Raw genomic sequence first — 16,380 nt, 5'->3', positions numbered from 1 at the left:
AGGTGGATGGACCTAGAGTCTGTCATACAGAGTTAAGTAAGTCAGAAAGAGAAAAACAAATACCGTATGCTAACACATATATATGGAATCTAAACCAAAAAAAAAAAATAATGGTCATGAAGAACCTAGGGGCAAAGCGGGAATAAAGATATAGACCTACTAGAGAATGGACTTGAGGATATGGGGAGGGGGAAGAGTAAGCTGGGACAAAGTGAGAGAGTGGCATGGGCATATATACACTACCAAATGTAAAATAGAGAGCTAGTGGGAAGCAGCCGCACAGCACAGGGAGATCAGCTCAGTGGTTTGTAACCACCTAGAGGGGTGGGATAGGGAGGGTGGGAGGGAGGGAGATGCAAGAGGGAGGAGATATGGGGATATATGTATATGTGATTCACCTTATTATAAGGCAGAAACTAACACACCAGTGTAAAGCAATTATGCTCCAATAAAGATGTTAAAAAATATTATGATATGACTACTCACGGATCTGTGTACATATGGATATTGCTGTGTATGATCTTCGTTACTACATCAGGACATAAACAGCCAGGCCTTCAGTTTCAGTTTTTGTCCCACATAAAAATGATAAATTCTCACTAAATCTTTTTCAGACACAGAGTTCTTATAACAGCTGACAGCTAATAGAAGCAACACACAAAGAAATGATGCAACAAAAACTTCTTAAGGGTCAAACTACCTCCTGCATAAAGATTTTCTTCAAAGCCCCCTTCTTAGTGTATCTCCAGAACCTATTATTTTTCGATTCTATGTTAGCTCATTAGAAGACCTCACAAGAGTCTTTTCATCTTGGCAAGAGAAGGAAATAAAGGAATTAGGTTAAGGAAGCAATAGGAATATACAAGGTAACACAGTTATTAGTGTTCTTGGCATCTCCTAACCAGACTGCAGCAACTGAAACTTCCTTGTTTAACTCCCTGCTTTACACACAATGCAGTTATTCACACATGAAAAAATATTCAGTAAATATTAAATTACAAAACAAGGAATTGTGTCTGTGAATATAATGTAATAAGAGGTATCCTGATGATGGTAACCAGACCAAAAGTAAAACCAAGAAAAAAGTACTAAAAATGACTTGGGTAGGTAACTATTTTAAAGTCAACTATGATTGTGGAAAAGTTAAAGTGACTACTTTAAAATCTGCTAAAATTGTGAAACGTCTGTATTTTTTCCAGAAACACAACTCACTTTAAGTATAGGGACAACCTGTGTATAATTATATTTGCACCTTGACTGTTTTCCTATGAGTGAAGTTACACGTTTATATCTGTACACCCATACAAACTCATGAATTATGTCAAGAATCACAACTCAACCATTTTCAGACTTTTATGATAAAATAAAAATATACCAATGAACATTTCTAGTGATTATGACTGCTTTGGTTTTCTTTATTCGTGGTAATGGGAACTGAATTACAGCAATTATTCTCCATATAATTCTCTCCTTTCCCTTTAAGTTGGCAAGACACATTATTTTCTCTGCTATCCCAGTTAGTACTTAAAAAATACCTTATTAACTATGTACTTTTGATTATCAAAGACACTGTTGCCAGAACATACCAAGCACAGAATAGAGTGGCACAAATAGGGTGTGGGAAGGTAGGTAGGTAGTCAGGACCAGATCGTGCACAGCCCTTCAGCTGGGAAATGGAGGTCAGATTGTATTTTAGAAGCAGTAGGAAGCTTACAGCATTGTTTTTATAAGCAGTGTTGGAACATGCTCTGATTTACATTTTGAATATGTCCCTCTGGTGTACGTGGAGAATGGTTTGGAAGTGGGCATGAGTAGAAGCCTTGCATGTCAGGCTAACGTGTCTGGAGTAATGAGATAATTGCTAACAGTAGAGGAATAGGACCAATTCTATACATTTTCTAAAGAGAATTCTTTAGAATTCTAAAAGCTATTGGAAAGCTATTGTAAATAGGCAAATGTGTGTGGAAACAATATGGCCTGAAGTAGAGAAATGGCAGTAGGAGTGAAAAATACAACACCTACATGAGAGAAAATAGAAAAATTTGCCTATTTTGGTAACTTAGACACGGAGGTTAGGATGAGAGGACAAATAAAGCCATTACCAATATCTTATGCTAGCAATCTGTAGGGGATAACAATTTAAGAAACATAAGATGTTGAACAGAATTTGGGGGAGCAACTCAAAGTTTGAAGATGTTGTAATTAAAAATAAATGACATGAAGACATAGAACAAATTGTTGAAAATTATCTTTAGTAAAGAAGTCTAGATTTGACAGCCATTAAGATAGCTAAAAGTCATAAGAATACATAAATTCACTCAAGGCAAGTATAAAGATGAAGAGAGAGATGGTGATAGAACCTTGAACATCAATTATATGTAAGCAATGGGTCAAGGCTGAAAGCATATACCAGGTCTCTCTAAATAGCCTATAATTTCTTCTGTAATCAAGTGAATAATGCATCATGTGATTTAGGCTAATTAATGTCCCACAATTCTAAATAGCAAACTGAGGACATTTAGTCCCTATCTTAATATCTTAATAACATCTGATAATCAATATACTCAACTATTTCTAAATGTCTCTCCAGTGTCCTCATCAATAATGGATATTGAACTTTTATATTTTGGCTAATGTTCTCAAAGACATGAGATAGCACCAGTTGCTGGTAGCAAATTTTTTTAACTTGCAACAGCATGAACACAAATCTGTTAAATACACTGACATTATCAATGTGGAAATAGCTATTATGGAATAGCAACTGATCATCACTACTGAACCCGAAAGACCATGGTTGGTTCAGGGAAAGTATTTCCTATGGTCAGACTAAATTATTGCCATGTGCATTATTTATTTTCTCTGCACTGCCATGACAGTAACAACTCAGAAAAAAACAGGAATGTTTTAATTTTCTGAGCTTGGCATTGGGGGTCTTGTAAATGAATATGGATTTTTTAAAAAGCTCTCAAGCAACACGTGGGTGAGGAGTACAACTCGAAGCTGTAAGAAATGGAATTATAATAAAAATTATTTCAGTGCTTCTAGGGTAAAATTTGGACTTTCTGATTCTAGGTAAAGTTATTATATCCTAAATAGTAAAGCTGACTATAGGTGCAAGAAAACTTGGGTCACTTGATAATACTAATTATGCATTATTTTAAAGCAATACTTGATATAACATGACCCTTATGAAGACAGCAACCAGTTACAGTTTGCTCACCACTGTGCCTGGAACTGAATAAATTTTAAAATATTTATTAAATCAATATATGTATGAATACATGCATGTATACAATGCAGTAATTTAACCATAACACTAAATTCATGGTAAGAAAGATGTTACTATCAAAAAAAAAAAAAGGAAGCAACAGAACCCAAGAAACTCTAATTCCAGTTGAAGAGATTAATTTACATTTTTTGTACACATTCATATCAATGCCTCTAACTCAAAGTGATGTTTCATATTTTATGGATTTCTGGGGAAAATAATACTGACTTGTTTGCTTCTCAAATTAATTTTTTCTTTAAAATAAAATACAGCTTACAACTCTAACATATTCTCCTTAAATGGACTGGATAACATATGTTGTTGAAAACAGACATACTTGATTAGACAGCCTAGTTAACTGATAGTGCTGGCTAATGTGATCAGTGCATATAGCTGAAACAGTCAATTATGAAACTGAGGAAGACAAAATGAAGGCCAATATTTCAGAGTTCTATTGCAGAGTGAAATAAATGAATAGTTACCCTGGTGTTTGGATTCTGTTTGAAATGTTACATGTGGCATTTTCCCACAAAAGATGCAATTAACGTCACGGCTGGCACTGTCATACTGCATCGGAAACACTTCACTGGATGTCTGTCAAAATCAAAGCAGCTGTCACAATTTAACATAAAGAAAACTATTATAAAGAATTTCCTGTATACTGATGTGAAGTCAAACCAGTAATTATACAGATAACAGCCAGAAATTCAGACTAGAAAATTAATATATTTTTCCCCGCAAAATACTTTTGCTTTACCCTTTCTTGAGATTTTTTTTTGAAGATGTGACTTTGAAAAAGGAGCAACTCACAAAGTTGGTAGTACTATTATGACATTAACTTGCCATTCTAAGGAGCAAAAGGCATTTTTTCCCCACCAAGTGCCACCTCAGTTGCCTGCCGTAAAAAATATAGCATTTTAGTTCTTATAACTTGCCTATCCTTAGGACAACATGTTACTCTTTTCAGTCTCAAGATTATTGGGTTTCTACAGAGACATTCATTCCAGTTATTGAGAAGAAGCATAGACAACTCACAAAGCAAGCAAGTGATCTTACAAATAAAGATAAACTTCAGGGACCTGAGATTGTATATATTGTATATTTGTGAAATACAAGTACACAATTTCACACTTGTGAAATACAATTTCCTTTTTTCTTTCACTATTCTACAAATAAAAAGCTTTTGAACATAAAATCTAAGAGAAGATACATTTATGCATTTCTGGAATGTAGTTAGCATTTTGCAGGTGCCTGTCTGTGAGACATTTAAAGATACACTGTAAATAGACCTGGACCAGAACTTTCTGATATGACCTTGAGAGAGTCGTTTTACCTTCCTAATTCCACATTCCTTTGCTTTCAAAAACAGGGATTTTTCCCCTTCTTCTTTAATTTAAGCTTTAGAAAAACAAAACATTATACGGTTATTAAAAATATCCTATCCCCAAGAGATACTGATTTTAAGGTCACATAAGTATGGGAACCATATCTACTTCATCCCCTTCTCAGTGACTAAAACATCTTTCATTTGAAGTATATGACAAAAATTTGTTTTAATTTGAGGAACGCCGTGAACTGCACCTTACTGAATAAGAACAAATCATCTTGGTATCTATGAGAAGCCTTTCTTGGAAGAATGGATTGAGAGTTAGTAGCTCAATACCTAGAAAAGAAGTTCCGAAGACTTTTGTGTTTTCAGAATTTAAAAGATAATTTACCAACTCATTGGTTAAAAGACCACTACAGACTCTGCAAGGATCTGAAGCTGCAAGGACTCATTACCCATTACTGCAGGGCACAGGCTGCATCTGTCAGACCAATCTCCAGACATAATTTTGTTTGGCAGTAAGATAAAATAATAATAATAGATCAATCCCATGCCAATTGACTTCAAAGAATCCAAAAGACCCCATTTGAACTATGTAAATTTTTTTGACAATAAAATATAAAATACATAAGCAAGTTTAAAAGGTAGAGTTGCTGATATTCCTGTTAATAAGGTAAGTGAGAATTTAGGTAACTGATTGAAAAAATAAGAGAATGGTCACCAATTCTGTGTTGTTTTTGTCTGGGTACAAAGTCATATGATGGCATGTAGAGTGTGGGAGGAGTCTGACCAAAGTGCCCACCCCCCAGAAAAACAAAAATCACTTTAGTTTGGAAAGGGGAGCTAAACTCTGCTTCATTTGAAATTCTGTCATTCTTTTTTTAAAAAAAGGCTGCACAAATCAATCAACAAAACTTTTCAACAAATAGTGATGAAGCAATTGGATATCCAAAGGCAAAACAAATTAAACTTAACCTAAGAATCACATTTTATACAAACATAACTCAAAATGAATCACAAACCTAAATGTAAAATTAAAACTATAAAGCAAAATGAAATTTTGATAAATTGGACATCGATAACAGTATCAACTTGCTTTGCTAGAGGCCCTGTTAAAGGATGAAAATACAAGCTACAGACAGAGGACAAAATACGTGTTTGCAAATCACATATCCAACAAAGGATGAGGCTATAGAATACATAACTCCCAAAACTCAACGATTTAAAAAAAAACAATTAGAAATGGGAAAATCACAGGTGTGAATGTAAAAAGGTACAGCCCTCTGGAAAACAATTTGACAGTCTCTTTAAAAATTAAACATGCAATTACCATATGACTCTGCAGTTGTACTTCTGGGCATTTATCCCAGAGGAAAGAACAGTTACACTCACACCCATAAAAAAACAGCACGCAAATGTTTATAGCAGTTTATTTGTAATAGCTAATAACTGGAAACAGCACAGACGTCCTTCAACAGGTAAATGATTATACAAACCACAGTATATCCAGAGCAGAGAATACTACTCAGCAATAAAAAAAAAAGTAGTACTGATACACACAAAAACTTTGATAAATCAGAGAATTATGATGAGTGAAAAAAAAATCAATCCCCAAAGGTTCGATATTATATATTATAGACTGAAAGTTTTGTGTCCCTCCAAAATTCCTATGTTGAAGCCCTAACCCCGCAATGTGATGGTATTTACAGGGTTAGATGGGGTCATGAGGGTGAAGACTTCATGATGGGAATAGTGCTCTATGAGAAGAGATACCAGAGAGCTTGCTGACACTCTCTCTCCATAACGTGAGAACACAATTAGAAGGCACTCTTCTCCAAGAAGAGAGCTCTCATTAGGAACTGAATCGGCCAACACCTTCATCTTGGACTTTCCAGCCTCCAGAACTGTGAGAAAATAAATTGCTGTTGTTTAAGCCATCAAATCTATTATATTTTGTTATGGCAGCATAAGCAGACTAAGACACTGTATGATTCCATTTATATGACTTTTTTTTCTGGTACGCCAGCCTCTCACTGTTGTGGCCTCTCCCATTGCGGAGCACAGGCTCCGGACGCGCAGGCTCAGCAGCCATGGCTCACAGGCCTAGCCGCTCCACGGCATGTGCGATCTTCCCGGACCGGGGCACGAACCCGTGTCCCCTGCATCGGCAGGCGGACTCTCAACCACTGCGCCACCAGGGAAGCCCTATATGACATTTTTGAAGACAAAATTATGGGACTAGAAAACTGATTATTGGTTGCCAGGGGTTAAGGAATGGGTAGGGACAGGAGAAAAAGTGTGGCTAAAAAATAACAATATGAGGGATTGTTATGGTGGGGAAAACGTTTTGCTTCTACACTCTCTCAATGTTAATATCCTGGTTATTGTATTATAGCTTAGAAAAATGCTGCTATTGGAGCAAACAGAGTAAAGGGTACATAAGATCTCGCTGTGCCTTATAAGTAATACATGTGAATCTACAATATCTCAAAATTTAAAAAAGTTTAATTAAAACTGGATATGAATCTCAAAGAAAGAAAGGAAGAGGGAGAGAAAATAATAGGGTCTAGTATTCCCAGTAAGAATCAAAAGATACAGATGAATCAGGATAAAATTCCTACTGTAATAAAGGAGACTCTGCCTCCTTTTCATACTTACTAAAGAGAGTAGAATTTAGAAGGGATTTGGTTTGGAGAAAGTCCCCTCAAGCAAAGAATATTCTTTATTTTCAAGATGCATTGCTTTTTAGAATAACCCATCAAGCATCCAAAATGGTCATCTGCCCTTACAAATTGCCAGAGATTTTACTGTTAGCTCAATGTTCTCTTTGCTAAAGTATTTCATATAACAACATTTGCTTTATGGGTTTTGTTAGCCAAGGTATCAATGAGAAAGAAGTTCCTGTGTCACAGACAAAAAACTGCAAAACATTTTGGGGTATTATGATATATAAAAAGGGCTTGATTCTACACTTCACGAGTGAAATTGAATGCCAACCTTCCTCTAATGAAATAAATAAGTAAAAGAGTAATCTGATAGAAAATTACATGGTTTGCATTACAGGTATTATCACTTGTCAAAGGTAGAAAGGGAGAGAAACAGCTGAACTCTTCACTATTCTATTTACTATTTTATCCTTTTACCAAGTAAATTTCCATTAAATCTGCGTTTTATGGGCTGATTTCACAGCAGGAACACCCAGAAACAGCCTTTAGAAAGGAAAGAATTGTCTTTTTAAAGTGTAAAGGAATCCATGCATTTATTGATTTTCTTGTCTTTCCCTTCAAATCCTTTGAAATATGATCAAAAAAGTGTCTCCATTTTATATACCACAATCTCCCTTTAATAGCTTTTTCTCCACAACAGAGTCAGAGCTCTGCCTTTCTAACTAAAGAGGAAAAAGCTGTCTCAGAGGGAAAAATAACAACAAGTTAAGCCAACTCTAAGCCACCATTAAACATGTGAACATTTGGAAGGTCAGGAAAGGGCTGTCTGGTGGCTCAACTCTGTCTTGGCTACTCTGCCCAGCAGAGCCCCACAGGGCACAGACCTAGATGACCTGGTTGATTCTTTTCCCTCATTTCCTAGGCACTGCACACCTACCCTCATTTCCCATGCTACACCCATGGTATTACAATACCTCCCAGTCCCAGCAGCAAGAAGGAACAATCTTCTGTCAAGTCATGTAATGTTTAGGCCCTTAAACATGTGTGTCTTAACTAGTTCCTGATTTTTGAATTCCACCAACAAAACTCTTGCCAGAATATATCAACAAACACAATGTGGGGAAATTTCCAGATATGGAAAATTTGTTCTCTCACAAAAGCATTTTTGAAATTATTTTTAGACAGCTCTGACAGGTAGAAATAACTTTTTATATTGAGGTGAAAATATGTGCCAGATGCTTCTAATTCTAATCCTTGGGGCTATTCAAGATAAATTAATCCCTCTCTTATGTGACAGCCTGCATAATACTTGAAGACAGTAAACATAGCCACCCTAAAATTTCTCTTCATCATGTCTTGTCCCACTCTATTCTCATATGGCTTTAGCGTTACTCTAAGATTTTTTCCATCCTGATTTTTACCTGTTGGGTAAGCAACCATTAGACTGTAATCGTTTTAAAGAACCGTATCCTTTGGTAAATGTGTGGGTTAAGTATGGATTCAAAACTTGACTCTGGCACTTACTAACTCCATGGCTTTTGCAAGTAGTCCACCCCTGTATTGCCTCAATTTCTTCATTTGTGGAATACTGAAGACACAAGTACATATCTCATAAGGTTTTCACGTGGATTAAATGTGTTCATACATGTAAAGAATCTAAACAGTGGCTGGCAGATAGTGATCATTAACTGTTTGCTACCATCATCACTGCCCCTGATATACTCTTAGAAGCATTAGGTGAAACAGGACGGTCACTACACTCATTCTTCACTAATCTTCTTTAATGTGGGCTAAGCTCTGATTTGACTTTTGATACTTAAATAACATATAACTCATTAAGTCTCTAAGAATTCAAGAAAATGGACAAAGGATAAGCACCTAAGGCTTTGATGAAGAAGTTGGTCTTGAAGTAGATACTAGAATAGAATTAAGTTTGGACAGAGCAATGTCAGGATCCTTTTTAAGTAGGGTAAGTTGGAAATGGTGTGTGCTTGCAGACCATCACATAGCCTGCCTAGTTGAAACAGAAAAGACAAATGATTGATGAGAGAAAGATAATTTGTAAAAGGTCCATTGAAACCAATGCAATTATGAAAGACTTTGGACTCTGCTGCAATGGGAGTTTCAGGTAGAGCATGGTCTGTGCTCACTCTAGGTTTCTGACACAGCTAGAAGCAGGAGGAAATTGGATATTGGACTAATATTAATGTCTAGTACACTGCCTCTGTAGTTTTCATTTTTTTAACTAGGAAACAACTCTTGTTGTTTAAGTTAGTTTAACTTGGATTTTAAGGTACTTACAACTAAAAAAGAGTGAGGGGCCATATAGCAGTGTTAACATAAAGCATGGGCTTGGCACCAAATGGAGCTGAATTCAAATCCTGCATCTGCCATTTAAGAGCAAATTATTTAACCTTCCTAATTTCATTAAAAAACAAAAAACAGAATTTCAAAGGATTGTCATTGGTTCTAAACAGAACACATGGAGTGACATTTTTCTAAAGAAAAAAAAAAACATCTGAATTGGCTGAGGTGGAGACAGAAATACAGAAAATTGCCTTTTGGGAGGGGTCACATTTACCTTGGCAAACAGCTTGTATATAACTTTGACATTCTAATCAGAATTACAGAAATAACTATATTAGTTCTATTTTCCTATCCATCCCCGACTCCCCTCAAATTAGATATTTTGGTCCCTGTTAGGAACTGCTTTATTGAAGCAGGTCCCTGCCCTTGGTCTATAAGGAATCTCTCTTTTAAATTATATTATCTGATTTTATACACACACACACACATATTCTCATATTCAGTTCTACCTCTTCAGAAAATGTTGAAAATGTTATGTGATCAGGAGTGTGGTGGTATTGCAGGTTCTATGCAATGTGATTCAAAGGAGCATAGACACTACCCTTTTGACAATTTTGCCTAGGAAAAACTTAAATGACCTCATTAATTCCCTTCTGGTTCAATGGTTGAAGAAATTCTCCCCAGAGTTTGGCAGTGCAACCACAGTGTAAGTTACTACATTCTCACCTGAATATGGGCCTTGACTCTTCCACCATTACCTACCCATGTCTGCTTAAATAGTTTTAGGTTGAATTACGGAGTTAAGAACAACTCTGTCACGGATAAAAATTGTACTTAGCAGCAAGGAGAGAAAAGGTCCATCACCATGTGATCTCTACCTTCCGCAAGGGAGAGAGCTAGAGTACATTTGTAAATGACTTTAAAATGTGAAACAGAACAGGGAGATTTCCCTCACTACTCCCAGGTCCCACTGGGGTCCTGACAGCCTCACCCTGCACTGGGGAGTATCCTAATGAAGGAAAGGAGAGAAGCCCTATTGGTGAGATCATTGTTACACAAATCACTGTTATTCACAGATGAGGCAAACTTGCACTTCCACACCCTGCCAGCTCTTTCTCCCAGCTTTACTTTCTCAGACACACTATTATTAGGAATGACATCTTGGCACAGAAAATGCCAATTATCTAGCGCTGTAATGACATTTCTGGAAGTACTGTATAAGAAAATGTTCCATAAAATTGTGTTTTAGGGGCCAGGTCAGGGACTACAGAATAAAAGAGATAAAATATCATTTTTGTGAGTTTATTACATGAAGAGAAATCATCATAACTACGAATCTGAAACTGAAGTTGATAGCACTTTCTATTTACTTGTCAGGAAACTAGAATAAGATGGGAAGGAAGTCATATTATTTTATTTCATTCTTTACCTTGTAAAAGAAAGAATTCTGGCTTTAAGCAAGCTGCAGTTATTCAGTACTATTTAAGGCACACAAAATAATGCAGTGACAACACATAACACAGAGGATTAATATGATAATAATATGATAATAATAAATATGAGGACCAGATCATGACATAATTTTTAAAAGGTAATTTTATAACCATATTTTGGCTATAATATTGGCTATAATATTTTAGGTTAGTTGGCTATAATATTGGGTACTTGGCTATAATATTTAAATAAGTATAATATTTATTTAAATATTTTAAATATATAATATTTAAATTTAGGTACTTGGCTATAATATTTTAGGTTAGTTGCAGATAAGTAAGCAAACCTACCCTTTGCATTCTAGAAACTGATGCTTTCAAGTACACTTATATGAAAGAATTAATGACCACGTTCAGTGCTGTTTTTATGAAAACTACATATAAGTTCTGGAACATACTCATTCCTCATCTCCTGACACCTCGTGATTCTTCTCCAATAAAACTGAATTTAATGATTTAGATTTAATTTGATTAACGTTAAATTTTAAACTCTAATGAAATATCAATTTAAATAAATCATAATGCTTAACTATTAATGAGGATTAAAAAGTTAAATCATAAAACTTAAATATTAATGATGAGAGAAAATGTATAATCTATTGAATTCCTTAATACAATGAATATACTTTCTCATAAAACAATGCCAAAATCCACTACCTACATAAAATTCTGTACCTTGGCCATGTTCTCATTTCCCTCACTGTCAACAATGGAGAAGAACTAGCAGTATCCACAATGATTTTAAGTATTTTATTTTGCGTGGAGAAGAACTACAAAGGCACAGTAGAAATTCTACTTAACTACATTCTAAGAATCTATTATCAAACATCCCCCTTGTTTGCTGGTATTCTTCTGTGATAGACAACAATGAGATATTCTGTATTCATTTACATAAAGAGAAATGAGAATGATGCACTAACTTAAAGGAAGGTGTATTACAAAAATATTGTTTATATTATACAGGAATAAATGAAAAGGACTATATCTATTTTGACAAATGGTAATTCTTCTAAACTAAAAAAAAATAAAACTATTCTTGTTGAATAAAGCAGAAATTCATAAAGTAAAAATCAGTCTCCCATGACCTTTGACCAGTCCTACACTTTAAAGACATATTTACCATATTTTAACTAATCCCCTATGATGTATACCAATCATTTGTTAACTTCTATTTTTACACTGTTTTAGTATTTCTTATTTTCAGCAATGTGGTAATCAACATTACTGAACACAAATCTTTGCACACAGTGTTAGCGTCTAAACACTGAATCCCTGGAACTGGAGTTGCTGAGTCAATGAGGTCTGCACATTAAGAAATCTTGATAGATATAAACCAGACTTAAAACTGAACAAATTTACATTGCCACAAATAGTGTATGAGAGTTTTTCTTATTTTAATTTACTGAAAACTGTCTATCAAAAGTATTCTCTTTCTTTGCTAAGCTAGTTAATGATTTTCTAAAAAGTGTTTCATTATTTTACATTTATTTAACTAGGAAGACTGAGCAGCCTTTTATATGTTTAGCAGTTTTCACATTTCTTCTTCTATGTTCTTTGTAACTACATTTAGAAAAGTGAAAAAGATATTATGACAAATACATTAATATCGCTCCCAGTAAACAAAAGAATTAATGGTGACATCTGTCAATATTTCCTTATTTTTAAGAAATAAAAAACAGCACTGATGAGGTTGAAGTTCTTTGCCTTCTCCAAGTTGCCATCCCTCCTCTTTTCTCTTTTCCCAGACACAAATTCACTGACTCATATTTGAGTATATACTTTCTATCTACATATTTCTAGTTATATACCCTTAGTGGTTTTGTTTTATATAAATGTCAAATGGTACTTATTGTCCTATAACTTAGTGTTTTATTCAACATTATATATTTTTAAATGATCAGTATTGAGACTGTAGCTCTAGCTCATGAATTTTAACCGCTAAATATTTCATTGTATATCTCATTTTATTCATCCATTTTTTAAAAAATTGATACTTGTGTTGTTTTTCTATTTGTCTCTTTAAGAATAAATCAAAAATTTTATACATATTTCCTTGAAAGGAACGTGAAAGTCTCCCTAGGGCAAGGCTTCTTAAATTTTAATGTTCACAAAAACGACCAGGGGATCTTGGTAAACTCTAGGTTCTGATTTAAGGGGTCTGAGAGGCTACATTTCTAACATATTCCCAGGTGATGCTGCCGCTACTGGTCCAAGGACCTCACTCTGAGTTGAAAGGGTAGCATGTAACTAGAAAAACAACTGCTAGGTATACCATGTACATAGCAGATATCTAGGAGACAATAAGTAGTTTTCAATACTAGTAGATGTCTAAGAGAATTTCCCCCCTCATTCTCACCAACACTTAGCACTGGGATACACCTTTCTTTTAAAGTGTGTAGCATGTCATATCTGGGATTTTCTTTCAAACAATTGAAGCCTATTGTGCAAATTTTAATTCATTTTACTTTTTGACTTGATCCTAGTTATTTTTCCCTTTGATTGAATCATACATTGTTATAAACAGTTTCTCTTCAAAGAAAACAAGAAATTGCTAGTAATGTCTGATGCTTTAACAATAGTTCTATTCAAATCAGTCACTCTAGATACTCACACTACGTTTTCATTTACTCCAAAAGGTGAGCCAATTTCTCCTGCCTTGAGCTGCATTTCTTGGAGAGTGGTATCAACATAAATAGAAATAAAAATGGATATTACTGTGTTGAGATGACAACCGTTACCTGGTTGATGGCAATTGTAAGGTGCCACTGCCTTTAGGACACATCATGGTTTCAAAAATGTCTAAATGAAAAAAGTGCATTTTATAACTTCTTATGGTGACATGTCAATTATCCCAACGCTATTTATTGAACAGGTAATTATTTTTCCACTGACCTGTGGTATTTCTTATATTCAAGATGCATGCATGCATGCTTGGGTCTTCCTCAGGAATTTCTATTCTTTCCACTAATCTATTTCTTTATCCCTGCATCAGTAATATATATACTCTTCTATCCATGAGAGTATATGTCTTGATAACTAGATGGGTGCATCACCACAATACTTCTTTTCTCTTTCTTAATGCGTATTTTCTTTATCATCTTGGTTCTTCTTAGACATTTATTATTGTATTTGAACTTTAAATTCAGCTACTCAAATTCCATATGCAAACCATATTGGGGTTTTGACAGGAATTGTAGCAAAATTTTGGCATAAATTGAGCCTTCTCATCCCTCAGTATTCTTCATGCTGATATATCTTTCAATAGCATTTTAATTTTTTTCACTAATATTCTGCACATGCCTTGAGAAATTATTTCTGAAAACTACTAGTTTTATGGCTGCTGTGAAGAGACTTGATAGTCTCATTGAAAATGCTGGTGACAAAATATTTTTATATGTTAATCCTTTTATACATAACTATTTCTTAATTATCTTATTCTAATTGGATTTTCTATGTAGGCATCATAATATCGGTAAGAATCAACAATCTTATTTCTTCTCCCATCCATATCCCTCTCCCTCTCACATTTTTCTTCAATAGCTTTGACCAGTACCTTTGGTACAATACTGAATGGAAAGAGTGGCAACAGGCATCCTTGTCCTGTTTCTGACTTTGCTGAAATGCTTCTAAAAATCATGATTAACTTGCTATAGGTAAATACACTTTATCAATTAAACGCATGCTCTTCCATTCTGAGTTGATTTAATTTTTTTATGAATGAGTGTTAAATTTCACTAAATGTCTTGTTTAACTTTTAAAATTATTACTGGGTTTTATCCCTCAATCCATTAACATGGTGGCTTCCATCAATAGATTTTTTCTGACATTGGCTCACCTGTTCATTTGTGGAAAATGCTCAATTTGGTCAAGATATTTTTTATTTTTATATACTATTTCAATTTGCTAGGAGTTTATTTAGGAATTTTGTATCTATGTTTCTTCATGAAGCTAAGCTGTAGCTTTAGAGTCTATCAAGTTCTTGCAATGTTTTCCTGTCAAGGTAATAATAATCCAATGAAAAGTTGGGGAAGATTTTTCATATTATTCTCTGGAAGAGTTTTTATATGATATGCATCATGTGTTCCTTTGATGTTCAAAAATAAGAATTTCTGATTTCAAGTTTTTTGAAAGAAGATATTTTAAATGTTAATTTAACTTATATAACTATAAAAGTTCTAATTAGATTTATATTACTTATTGAGCCATACTTTCCTGGGAAGTTGTCCATTCCATCTGGGTTTTCAAAAAAACTGACTTAAAGATATAGAGGCCATTCCATTTTTATTTATTTATTTATTTATTTATTTTACTTTCATGCTTGAGGTATAATTTATAAGTAAATTGTATATATTTTAAGTGTATATCATGGTGATTTGATATATGCATACACTGTGAAAGGACACCCCCATCTAGTTCATTAACACATCCATCACCTCACATATTTACCTTTTTTTGGGTGGGAGCATTTAAGCTTATTCTCTTAGCAAATTTTAATTATAGAATACAATATGCATCAAAAAAAAAACATGTGGGAATAAGTCTACCTAAGGAGGTAAAAAACCTGAAACCTGCACTTCCCTGGTGGTGCAGTGGTTAAGAATCTGCCTGCCAATGCAGGGGACATGGGTTCGAGCCCTGGTCCAGGAAGATCCCACATGCCACAGAGCAACTAAGCCCATGTGCCACAACTACTGAGCCTGCGCTCTAGAACCCACGAGCCACAAGTACTGAACCTGCGTGCCACAACCATTGAAGCCCACGTGCCTATAGCCCATGTTCCGCAACAAGAGAAGCCACCGTAATGAGAAGCCCACGCACCTCAATGAAGAGTAGCCCCCGCTCGCCACAACTAGAGAAAGGCTATGCCCAGCAACGAAGACCCAACACAGCCAAAAAACGTTTCCCTTTAAAAAGGGAAACTTGTTTTTTTAAGCAAGCATTTTTTTTTTTAACAAGAGATTGAAACAGTAAAATGCAAATGAACTGTGGAACTCAAAAAGTTCCAGTTGCTAAGTTGCAAAATGAACACATAATGGAAAAATTCATTGACATTTAAAAATATAAGATTACTTCTTTTCACTGAATTCCTCTACTTGCATCGGCAAATAGAGAGTGGTGCACCCGTCTCAGGGCTTCAGTAGCCTTAGCAAGATCTTCTTTTAACTTGTTGTACTGCACCACTTCAAAATGCTGTTGCTTTGATTTCTTATGGAAGAAGTGAAGAAATCTGTCTGAAAACTATAAGACACTTATGAAAGAAATTGAAGACCACACCAACAGATGGAAAGATATACTACATTCTTGAATTGGGAGAATATT

The 16,380-nt window shown here is 34.8% G+C and overlaps 1 pseudogene; it reads right to left on the bottom strand.

The window, feature by feature from the left end:
- The window catches only part of LOC101270187 (60S ribosomal protein L9-like), a 58,513-nt pseudogene extending 52,037 nt beyond the window's left edge, over positions 1–6,476 (bottom strand).
- Between the last annotated feature and the right edge of the window lie 9,904 nt (positions 6,477–16,380).

Source organism: Orcinus orca, chromosome 9, assembly GCF_937001465.1.
Source record: "Orcinus orca chromosome 9, mOrcOrc1.1, whole genome shotgun sequence".
Lineage (NCBI taxonomy): Eukaryota > Metazoa > Chordata > Mammalia > Artiodactyla > Delphinidae > Orcinus > Orcinus orca.
Note: the sequence above shows the minus strand (reverse complement) of the source record. Positions and strands in the feature narration are given on the sequence as shown.